Source organism: Amborella trichopoda, chromosome 3, assembly GCF_054954075.1.
Source record: "Amborella trichopoda isolate Santa Cruz 75 chromosome 3, AtrichopodaSantaCruz75HAP2 v2.0, whole genome shotgun sequence".
Taxonomy (NCBI): Eukaryota; Viridiplantae; Streptophyta; class Magnoliopsida; order Amborellales; family Amborellaceae; genus Amborella; species Amborella trichopoda.
In genome coordinates, this window is record NC_142338.1 from 61,112,734 (window position 1) to 61,124,576 (window position 11,843).

At 35.0% G+C, this 11,843-nt stretch overlaps 1 long non-coding RNA gene and 1 pseudogene across 2 annotated transcripts; both read left to right on the forward strand.

Annotated features, from left to right (window-relative positions):
• Window positions 1–1,496: 1,496 nt before the first annotated feature.
• Window positions 1,497–5,186, forward strand: LOC105421865 (ubiquitin C-terminal hydrolase 13-like; annotated as a pseudogene). Its single transcript, XR_016052083.1, has 12 exons — window positions 1,497–1,568; window positions 1,724–1,812; window positions 1,902–2,010; window positions 2,103–2,170; window positions 2,287–2,397; window positions 2,761–2,816; window positions 2,890–3,067; window positions 3,290–3,391; window positions 3,468–3,539; window positions 4,030–4,095; window positions 4,229–4,294; window positions 4,819–5,186. The product of XR_016052083.1 is annotated as a ubiquitin C-terminal hydrolase 13-like (transcript).
• LOC148783013 (uncharacterized) lies at window positions 4,714–7,263 on the forward strand. The gene is made up of 6 exons (XR_016052082.1): window positions 4,714–4,760; window positions 5,139–5,221; window positions 5,726–5,794; window positions 6,358–6,455; window positions 6,576–6,680; window positions 6,777–7,263. It is a non-coding gene; the product is annotated as an uncharacterized LOC148783013 (long non-coding RNA).
• Window positions 7,264–11,843: the final 4,580 nt, after the last annotated feature.

The window sequence follows — 11,843 nt, forward strand, 5'->3', positions numbered from 1 at the left end:
TATTCATGGTCAGAGGTTGCAAGTGGTATGAGTTTATTCATTGCATATGATTGTAGATTCTATTGTTTTATCAATAAATTTGATCTTAGTTTAGTGGCATTGGAAATTTATGTTGTTTTATCGTTTGTTAAATGGATCATATTCATTGCATATAGTTTTAGACTTTTGGGATTTTATGGGATGAATGGAATATCTTGCTTTGGCTGTTCTGATTTTTCTTTTTTTCCTTTGTGGTCTTACTCTCCACATAGTTCTAGGTTTTAGAACTGAATCAAATTCAAAGCCATAGCCAGTGGTAGATGAACTCCCATGTTGGTTGTGGGGCTTTATTTTTTCCGAAGCATATGTGGCTGTGTTTTGTGGTTTGACATGGTTAAACTGCGTTATGGGATTGTCACATGAGTAATTTTACATAGCGTTGTAGAGTTTCAGGAGCTAATAACTAGCATCTTGAACTTTCGACCCTTTCTCTTGCCATCGAGTCGGTGAATGCATTAGATGTGCATCACTTATGTGCTAAAATGGACCTCCAATGTGATTATCTATGGATTTTTTTTATCAGAAGAATACCTAATCTCCAAGGTCAAGCAGGCTCCCTCTAGGCCCATGAGATTTTTGGCAATCAAGGAATTCCTCCTTTATGAGATGTTCACCTCATTCGAATCGTGACTGCCAGCGGAACCGGAGATGTTTGAAGGGCGCAGCTTGTGTGTGAATGAAAACTGCTCCCGCTCTGTGATGTAGGAAATTTGAAAAAACAATAAATTGGCAAGAATTTTAGGCCAAAAACAGGCTAACTTGGAGAAACTTAAGGTTTCTTGGTCACCCGAAGCTAGGGTTCCAAAAGCCTAAATATTCTTTCTTTTTCAACCCTGAAAATCACGTGGGATGACCCATCCTTAGGTCCCAAGCACTCTTAATAATATTATTTAATGATTCAAGGATAAAAAGTGTCCATACAAATAATAAATTGACCCATATGGCCTAACTTAAGTGACTTTAAAATAAATGATACTAAATATAGCTAAAGACTAAAAAGTCCCAACCGGTCCAGCAATTAAAGATGACTGAAAATAACCCTAAAATAACTAGAAACTCATCTCAAAGAATGCTTGCTCTTCTTATTCATCTTAGTAGCCCTTCTAGAGTTCACATCCTCCAAATATGTGTGAGAAATGGGAGGAATCTGTTGGTCTCATAGAGGTTACTGGTCTCTTTGTCCGCTTGATGCACTTTGTGCATCATCAGTATGCCTGCTTGCCAGGAGAAGCTTTCAATATTAATATGATATATCAAAGTACGTTTTATCTTCCATTATTCGTTTGAAGTTTCTTTCCATTTAATTCCTGTTTGGGATGCTAGGCTTGTATTAGAGCTATACACACATACACATACACAGTTACCTGGAATCCAATATACTTTTTCCTTTTTGTAATCAGCTGGGGCATACATACTTGTTCTTATATTTTTTTGTTCCATTGCTCTTGTAGGTTGGCCAGTTGAGGGAGGTATCTAAAAAGACACCTAATACAGAATTGAAGCTATTCCTGGAAGTAGAACTTGGACCTGTGAGAGTTTATTTTAAATCCAAGTTGTTTTAGCATGGTTTTGTTCCATTTTCTGTTGAGACAGATTTTTTGCTTGATGAGTTGTTTGAGGGTAATGCACTTCTTAGTCTTGTACAATCTGTATAAAAATTAACCCTCTTGATCTGAACCTGCAGGCTCTATGTCCTATCCTTCCCCCTGAGAAGATGAAAGAAGATATTCTACTCTTCTTCAAATTTTATGATCCAGAGAAAGAAGAGCTACAGTAAATATACTGTTTCATTCACTACTAGTGCTGGTATTGCTTATATGTTGTCATGGTATGTGACTTATATTATATTTTTGGCAATCCAGTTATGTTGGAAGACTTTCTGTGAAGTCCTCAGGAAATCCAATCGAGACGTTGACAAGACTCAATGTAATGGCTGGTTTGCCTCCAAATGAAGAAATTGAACTTTATGAGGTTGGGGTTCCAGTCTGTGATCTCTCATTTGTTCCCATGTGGTGGCTTGTTGATATCTGTTGGTTACTTACATGATATTTTTTTTTGGTCAGGAAATAAAGTTTAACCTAGCGTCATGTGTGAGTATATTGACAAGGAGTTTGCATTTCGAGTGAGCCAGGTATCCACTCTATTGACCTCTGGACGGATAATTTGGTGTCATTTCCTTAACACTGTAATTTCAATATGGTGTCTTATTACTAGAAATAATAACATCCTAATAAGTTCCCTGTGCAGCTTGAAGAAGGGGATATTATATGCTTCCAGAAAACCTTGTCTGCAGAAAATGATAAATGTATCTGTTATCCAGATGTTCCTTCCTTCTTGGATTATGTACATAATCCGCAAGTAAGCAGATGCAAACTTATCTTTGTAATATGGTAGCTGATACTGATCAGAAAATAAAACACCCTACTTATAGCAGAGAAATTGATCTTCCAGGTTGGATTTGATGTGGTGCATCAACTTTGGAGTACAAAGTAGACATTTTTATAGATACTTACGACATCTGTTACATTGTTCTCCCGATATTTCTTGCAAGAGAAAAGTATTTGTTTGTCTGATACACGTGTGCACCTAGCTGTTCAAGGGTCCCCTGTATCATCATTTCCTCTATTGTGTCTTGTTCCTCTGGGTATATCTGCGAAAATATAATTGTTTCAGCTATCTTCATCATTGGGCTTCATAATTTAATAATATCTAATTGTGTAGGTTGTCCATTTTCGTTCATTGGAGAGACCAAAGGAGGATGGCTTCTGTCTAGAACTGTGAGTATTATGACAGTTTTTGGCACATGACTTTTGAAATCCTTAGTGCTAAAAGTTTACTATTTGTTTGAAGATTGAAGCTGTACACCTATGATGATGTTGTGGAAAGAGTTGCTCATCAACTCAGTTTGGATGATCCAACAAAAATACGGCTCACATCTCACAACTCTTTGTCCCGGCAGCCTAAACCCCAACCAATCAAGTATCGGTGAGTGGAGTGCCTATTGGATATGCTGGTTCACTATAACAAGGTTGCGCATTCATTATTTGCTCAAGGCTCACACTAAATGGATTCTTTCTTGTTATTTATTATATGCTGCATGCGACTTCCAATTGAAAGTCCACAGTTTCTGTATTTTTTCTATTCGTAGCATTTCTTTGTTAGTATAAATATCTTATATTGATTTTTATTTTTATGCAGATTTCTGATATATTGTATTATGAAGTCATGATTTATTTTTATTTTTATGCAGACTTCTGATATATTGTATTATGAAGTTCTGGATATTCCACTGCCAGAGTTGCAGGGTTTGAAAACTCCAAAAGTCGCTTTTCATCATTCAACCAAAGATGAAGTGAGTATTATGACTGTCTTCCTTGTGGTCTGGATGGAACATGGGTTTGCTTAATCCTCTATTTGCTTTGTTGCAGGTTGTCATCCACGGTATCCGGCTGCCCAAGCAGAGCACTGTTGGGGATGTGATCAATGATTTGAAAACTAAGGTAACTATTGCAAAAGCATTGTTTTTATACTTTTATGAGAGAGGGAGAGGGGAAAAATGGCGTGAAAACTCATTATCAATAGTAAAATTATTTGAATACTCACATGAGCATGTCTAAGAGGGAGGGAGGCCAGAAGGGAGAAGTGTATATGATGTGACATGACATTAGAAGTTATGTGACCTCAGTGAACTGCATTATTCTGTAGTTGATTTTTATGAGGATTTATGTTTATTCACCAGCTAGAGGCAAACAATTTTAAACCCAAAATAGATGTGAAACAGGGTGGAACTAGATGTTTATTATGTTTTGTGAATTGTAAAATTTAATCATGATGTTGTGGAACACTTTCTTTCTGAGCTATAAAAGCAGCTTTTGCTCACCTATTTATAGGTATATACTTTTTTCCTTAGCCAAGTGCTTTTAATGAACTTGTAAAAGCTTACATTTCGAATATTTATGTGTTTACTGTTGTCCTTGCATACTTAAATAGGTTGAGCTGTCCAACCCCAATGCTGAGCTTCGATTGCTTGAGATTTTCTATCACAAGATTTACAAGGTATGTTTGGATACTAGGGCTACAAAGGTGAAAGTAGTCTACTAGTCTCATATCCCGTAATCTTTAAATGATTCTGAAAAACAAAAAAAAAAGTGGTTGAATGTCTCTGGATTTATCGACTACTTTTTTGCAGATATTTCCTCTTCATGAGAAGTGTGAGAACATAAATGATCAGTAGTGGACATTACGTGCTGAGGAGGTAACCAGTTTGATATTTTGTTATTGGCATTTAGTGGAACTAAAGTTAAAAATAAAAATGAACTTTACGGTCTCATCCATGGAAATTTCGTTGCCCATGCTTTACATGCATGCAAACTAAAGCTTTTTGTTTTCTTGATAAAAAAATTCTGAAACCTGGAGTTTATGATACCAGTATTCTTTGAGACTTCATAAATTTTTTCCGTAGGGTTGAAAAAAATGTATAACCACTGTTTTGATATTTACTCCATTGTTCTCTGAAAATTGGACGCTGTGTTTTGCTGAATGGCATGAGACAACATTGTTCAGTACTGCTTTTCCTCGATTGTTATTCGTTATAGAAATTTTAGTGTGAAATCTGAAACATTGTTCATGCTAAGATGCTCATTCCCTTCCAGGAGAACCGTTTTGAAATCCATATAGTGAAACCTAGAAGTTCTACTTAATCGGATCATAATATGTTGCAGGTATGTTATATGATATTGGGTATTTGAATTGTGTTTGAAATTTTCTCCATGGTCCCAGATCCCAGAAGAAGAGAAAAACCTCGGTCCTCATGATCGGTTGATCCATGTTTACCACTTTACCAAGGATACCACACAAAATCAGAGTGTACGATGTGTAGTCCCTTACAGTTGTGTGTGTTATGCATGCAGTTTTATTGCTCTCTCTCTCTGTTTAGCTTACACTGATGGTGGTCTTGTTTGGTGTTGTTTCATTTCTCTCTCTCTCTCTCTCTCTCTGTTTAGCTTACACTGATGGTGGTCTTGTTTGGCATTGTTTCATTTTTCTCTCTCTCTCTCTCTGTTTAGCGTACACTGATGGTGGTGTACCCTTCATTTTAGCCATCCGTGAAGGGGAGATGTTAGCTGAGGTTAAGGTACGGATCCAGAAGAAGCTACAGGTTCCAGATGAAGAGTTCTCCAAGGTACTTTCTCTTTCTTCTTGCCTCCACTTGAGAAAATTCCTTGATTCCTGTGCATCCATCCATAATACTCATTTGGTATTGGTTGTCTATGTGGTATTAAAGCTTTAGGGTAGCCTGCAATGCCATCTTTACTTGGTCGTCTTAGTTTTGATTTGAATGGATAACCCAGATTGTCAAGAACTCTGGGCTATTAATCCATATCATCTCCTCCCTCCTCCCCAACCACCCCTCTCTCTCTATCTCATGAGCAACACTCTCATTATGAAATTCTTTTGTGTGTTTTGCATTTATATTCATACATATAAATGCAAATATCTAATATGGGCCTGGTTTTTCTTGATGCTTGAGCAGTGGAATTTCACGTCTTGTCACTGGGTCGCCCTGAATATCTTCAGGATTCCGATGTTGGGTTAACCCATTTTCAGGCACATCTTTTTTCCATTTTCTTATTTTCTTTTCCTTTCAAGAACATTTTTGTATATGATGCCATCCACCGTTATGCAGAGAAGTGGTTTTTATGGAGCTTGGGAGCAGTACGACAGTGATACAAAAAGATTCTGCACTGCCAATCAGGTAGAATGCCATTCTTTCTTGGATTCTCTTCTGCAGAGTCATTTGATCCTATTATTTGTGAGTGCTTGATGTCGAGTGAGTAGAAACCAACCCTGCATATTATTTATGACCAGACACTGAAAACAGAGTTATATCTTCTGAGAATAAACCCATAAAGCTTCATGTTTATTTGTTTACTGTCAATAAGGTAGTTCTATTGTCTTCTTCAAATCCCTGTGTCGAATATTTTTTTCTCATAAATTTATTCGGTTAGTTCCTCAATGATAATTTTCTGGGTAACAAGAGTAGAGCATCCCCGACCAACTGCATAAAAATTTCCTAAGTGATAGTTTCATATCACAAACTAATGCTGACTCCAGAAGGATCAAACTTTCATGACAAATTCATAAAATATTTTGGTGCTTCTACTGGTGGTGTTTGTTTGGAAGTCACTTGTTCTTTTCCTTATAACTTGCCTTATACTTCTAATGTTTCTTTCATGATTTTTTTGCAGATTCCATTGTTGTTAAGCTGTCATTTTCTATTTAATATGTTGTTATTTATTTGTTTTTGTTTATTTCCAGGCTGATCGTGCACATGAATCGTTGCTCCAAGTTAAGAATGCGGAGATGGAAGAGCTCAAGAATAAGATCAAAGACAAGAGCTGGCTATGAAGGATGAGGTAGAGCATTAGGTCCCTTTTCTTCTTATTTCTCTGCATTTCACCTCCAAGACATCATCATTAACTTGACCCCTTACCTTAACTTATGATAAGAGTATATTTTCTTTTGTTTATTTTCAGACTGATCGTGCACATGAATTGTTGCTCCAAGACAAGAATGCGGAGATGGAAGAGGTGAAGAACAAGATCAAAGCATGTGAACAAGAGCTGGCTATGAAAGATGAGGTAGAGCATTAGGTCTCTTTTCTTCAACTTTCTCTGCTTTTCTCCTCCAAGACATCGTCATTAACCTGACCACCCCTTTACTTTAATTTATGATAGGAGGCCAGATACATGGATATACAGCATGAGATTGCTCTTGCTAGAAAAGACGGAGAAATCAAAGAATTGAGGGGGCGAGCTTGAAACTTTTGGAGATGAGGGTGAAAGACATGGAGGAAGTTTCTGCTGGTTTGCGCTCACATTCTTATCTGAGTCAATTCACTTAAGCAGAGGGAGCTCTAACTTTGAAAAGATGGAAACCCGAAACATGAGACAGAGTAACATGAAACATAGGGAATACTTGTAAACAATCACCTTGGTTTCCATTTTGTTTCTTTGGAATTGCATAGGAATTTTGACTGACTGCTGCTCTGGTGTGCATAGCTTTGTTTGGATCAATGCTACTCTAGGGTATGCTATTTTCATTTCCAAGCATTGAACTTCCATTTGGTGTATATATCTTCATTTTGATGTATCAAGCCTCTGCTTCGCTTGGATGTAGCCTCAAACCAATGTCTTATTTTTTAAATAAATGCTTTTGCCCTTAGGACGTCCTTCATTCATTTGCAAATGGTGTTTTAAAACACGGATGGGAGGGTGGATTGCCCACTCTGATCCTGATTTAGAAAGTCAGGTCCGGATCTTGCAAAATTATAACGAGAAAATGCAATAAATTCGATGGGGGTGAATAGCCCACTCACTGATTGTGATCTAAATTTGTCGGATTGGTGATTCGGATCTATTGAATCCACGGCCTGACACAATAACACATGAAATTAGGGTGCTTTGAGGGCTTGAACCTCCCAAGGTGCTTTTCAACCACATACTCTAGCCGACTTACTATTCTAACCATTTGTTATTGTAATTTCATGTTAGGGTTAATCTAAAATTCACCTGGGGATTTTAGAAAACTTTGCTCCAAAATTTTGGACGGTGAGTTACCCATAAAATAATTAAAATTACATGTATGTACTCTTTTTTATCAACTTTAAAAAAAAAATACTAATTTTAGCAGATTTATAGAACCCTCTCTCTCCCTGAGGGAACTCTACTACCTTCCTCTTCTCTCCCTCGCCTAGTGGGAACACACGTTTTCCTCTATTCATTGTCTTGAACTTCTTTCCCATCTTCCTCTCTCTCTCACATGGAAGAGGGGAGCCCAACAAGAAACATGGAATTTATTTGCTGATTTTTAAGAGAGAGAGATTGAATTTAGGGGCTTCACCTTAGAGAGAGAATAGTTGGTGTCAAGAGAGTTTTTGGGGATTGGGCATTTAGAGAGAGATTTTGGGGCTTCACTGTGTGAGAGAGATGTTAGGATGTTTTAATGTGGGATGGAGAGAAAACCCGTATGAAAGAGAGAGAAACCACTAGGAGGACGATTGGCTGGTGTTTTAAACCGTATGTGCTCCCTGGTTCTCGTTATTTGGCCATTTGAGGTAAGATTGCTGAGGGAGAGAGATCCCTTGGTGAGGAAGGAGATAGAGAGAGGAGGAAGGGGGAATTTTGCCATCGAGGGAGATGATCCAATAAATTTGCTAAATTTGGAGGGATTAATAATTACATCTAACGCCTTTTTATAAGTTATTAAAAAGAGTACATCCTTTTAATTTTAATTAAAGATGACTCGCTATTCTAAATTCACCATTTGGATGGTGAATTCTAGATTAACCATTTCATGTTATACTCTAATAAGGATCAATTTGCTAATTTTGACCAAACATTGTGTTGCACGATTCTTTTTCTGAATCAATGATTCCTAATTTGGATCAGCAATTTTTTAAAAACTGCTTAAAAAGTCGCGTGGACCTTACGAGACACGAGCTTGTTGTTACTTAAGAGTTTTAGGGGTTGTTTGGATATATGTGATATTATTTGTTAGTCATTTTGTCAATACAATTAAGGGAAATTTTCGTATAGAACCCTAATTTTTCATATTATTCATGGTAGACCATTTTTTCGTTTTTCTTTCAAGCGGCATAAATAAACCTTTAAAGATTTCACCATACCTCCTCATCTCTTATCTCTCTCTTTTATTGACTTTTGATCATAAAAATTAACCCCAAAAAATCTTTTTATACAATTTCAACCCAAAAACTTTTTTAATGTGCGGAAAGAGAAAAATATGGTTAAAAAAGTTTTTGAGTTGAAATGGTATAAAAAGATTTTTTGGGGTTAATTTTTATGATCAAAAGTCAATAAAAGAAAGAGATAAGAGATGAGGGGGTATGATGAAATCTTTAAGGGTTTCCTTATGCCGCTTGAAAGAAAAACGGAAGAAAGGTCTATCATAAAATAATATGAGGAATTAAGGTTCTATATGAAATTTTCCCTAAAATTAATCAAAATAGTCCAGGGTGTGGGTTGTATAAGGCAAAAGGCTCGAAACAATCAAAGTAAGAGGTGCTTTCAAATAGTGTCAAAGGATGTTATTTCAGTACTGAAAATCATTGTGACGGCTTGAAAATTTATTTTCATCTCTAATTATAAAATTTAGAGCTTTAAAAAAAGTATAGGTCAAGTAGGTCTATGAATTATTGAATATCTTGAAAATTTACGGTCTAAAAAAAGCATGACAAGATGCACTATTTCCAATATTTGAAATCCATTTTCTTTCTTGTCCATACATATTGGGGTCAAGATGATCGATTTAAGGAATTATGTGCATCGAAACAACCGCTTCTAGTTAATTTTTGAGGTGCACCTTAATTTGTTTGTTTAGGGTATCGCCCTTATACATAATTTTTTTCAATAATCTAATTTTTCACAGTATTCCTTATAAAATTATATAAGACAAAATTATCGGCTTGTACATATAAGTTTACTTTTTAAAAAAGTTTGTTTGTACTTTATTTCAATATTTAATATATAATAATAGTGAACATAATCCTATAGGACCCTATTCCACCCATGTTTGTAGGACCCTAAAGGATCTCCATTAAAGTTGGCACGGATCTTTAAAAAAGTTATTACATGGGTGTGGGACTTGACTTTTCTATAGATCTGTGCTAAATTTAATGGTGATCCTTTAGGAACCTACACACATGGGTGGGGGAGGATCCTATAGGATTATTTCTCATATATATATATATATATATATATATATATATATATATAGGGAAAAGTTTATATAGAGCCGAGGCTCTAAACAATCAAATTTGAGCCTACCTCAAAAATTACACTAGAAGAAGTTGTTTTGATGCCCAAATATCTTCAAATTGATAATCTCGACATCAAGATGCATGGATATGAGAAAAAAACATAAATTTCAAGTTTTTGAAATAGTGTATTTTGTAACACATTTTTGGACCGTCAATTTTCAAGTTTTAATAGATCTCTTGATCTATACTATTTTTAAGCTTTAAACTTTATAAATAAATAGGATTTTAAAGGTATCACAAAGATTTCCAACAATGAAACCATTATTTCTTGACACTATTTGATGGTAGGCTCTAATTTGATTGTTTAGAGCCTAGGCTCTATACAAACTGCACCCATATATATATATATATATATATATATATATATATATATATATATATATATATATCATGCAATGGCTGTGTAGTAATATAATACAGTCACACTTTTAGAAAACCATGTTTGTAGCATTTCTATGACCCCAAAAATTGCACATACCCTCTCTTCATCCCAATAGACAATTTTTTTTTTTAAAAAAGTTCAATTTGCATCATAAATATGGTTAAAATGAATCCCCTCTAATATCGAATATTGACCGTTCATTTTATGAATTTCAAGGTCTAAGTCTTTAGGACTCAAAACCAATTTTTTTTTTTTTCAACATTGTTTATCTAATAATAAAAAAACTATCTAAAAAGAGAAAAATAATTCTTAGGCCTAGATTTAAGCATATCAACAAAATAGAAGGCTTATGTTAATTGGGCTAAGAAAACACTTTTTAAAATGCATTTTCAAAATTTGTTTTTCTATGAATGTTCAATGGAATAAAAAGAGTCTACATTTAAAAATTGATATGAAACACATGGCATTATTGTGGTTTTTGAAGGTTGTTACATTATATTACTATACAATTGTTGCATGATATATTATACAATGAGACCGTTTACCTTTGGTGTAATGAGGTCACAATTACCTGTACCCATCAGATGTGAAATCTGATAGCTTAGGTGTGTCACATAGTTTGAAAAAAATTGTTTTGAAATTTGAGCTTGGTCAATGAAATAAATGCATCCATCCAATTTCACATTCAATGGTTAAGATTAATTGTGACCACTTTGTACCAAAGGTAAATGGTCTCATTATATACTTTTCCTTATATATAACACATTATATATAATAATATAAAAGATATAATATAGGGATTGTATACAATGAGATCATTTATATTTGATACAAAGTGGTCACGATTACTTACAACTATCCGATGTGAAATTTGATAGCTTAGATGTGTCACAAAATAGGATAAAGTTTTTTTTGAAGTTTGAGCTTGGTCAATAGAATAATATACTACATAAATAGTAATATTATACAGGGAAAACAATGTATATATCGGTTATATTTACTGTTATCACGAGATTACCTATAAATTTTCATTATTACACTTATACCCATTTCTTCACTATCTTATTTTGTTTTAAAAAGCTAAATTATCATAAATATATCTTAATTTTTGGCTTATTAAAAAAAATTAATACTTTTCTAAACTTTGTTCACACTTTTTTTTTTTTTTTAACTTTTTTTTTTGTATTTTTCTTTAGTAAAATAACATTAACGATAATTATATGATCATGAGACGTATCACGGTACTTAAAATACTGTGATGACTACATATACTTAAAATACCGTAATTACCGTATAGTGAATCAAGGTATTTTAACCACCTTGATGGTCCCAATATTTTGCCCAACCAACCATATTTCATGTAGTAATTTATCTCATAAGAGATTACTGGAAACTTAGCTTGACCTAGGGAGGCAGAAGGATGCGTTCCATTTTTTCTGTCCCCATATCAAAAGCAAAGATGGTAGTCCCGCCCCATTCAGGGGAAATTTCGTAACGAACCGCACCCACGCAAGTTCGCTGCAGCTTTCCAAACAGGCTGCAACCCATTTCCAACGCCCGGTGGCCGAGCTGAACAGGGCACGC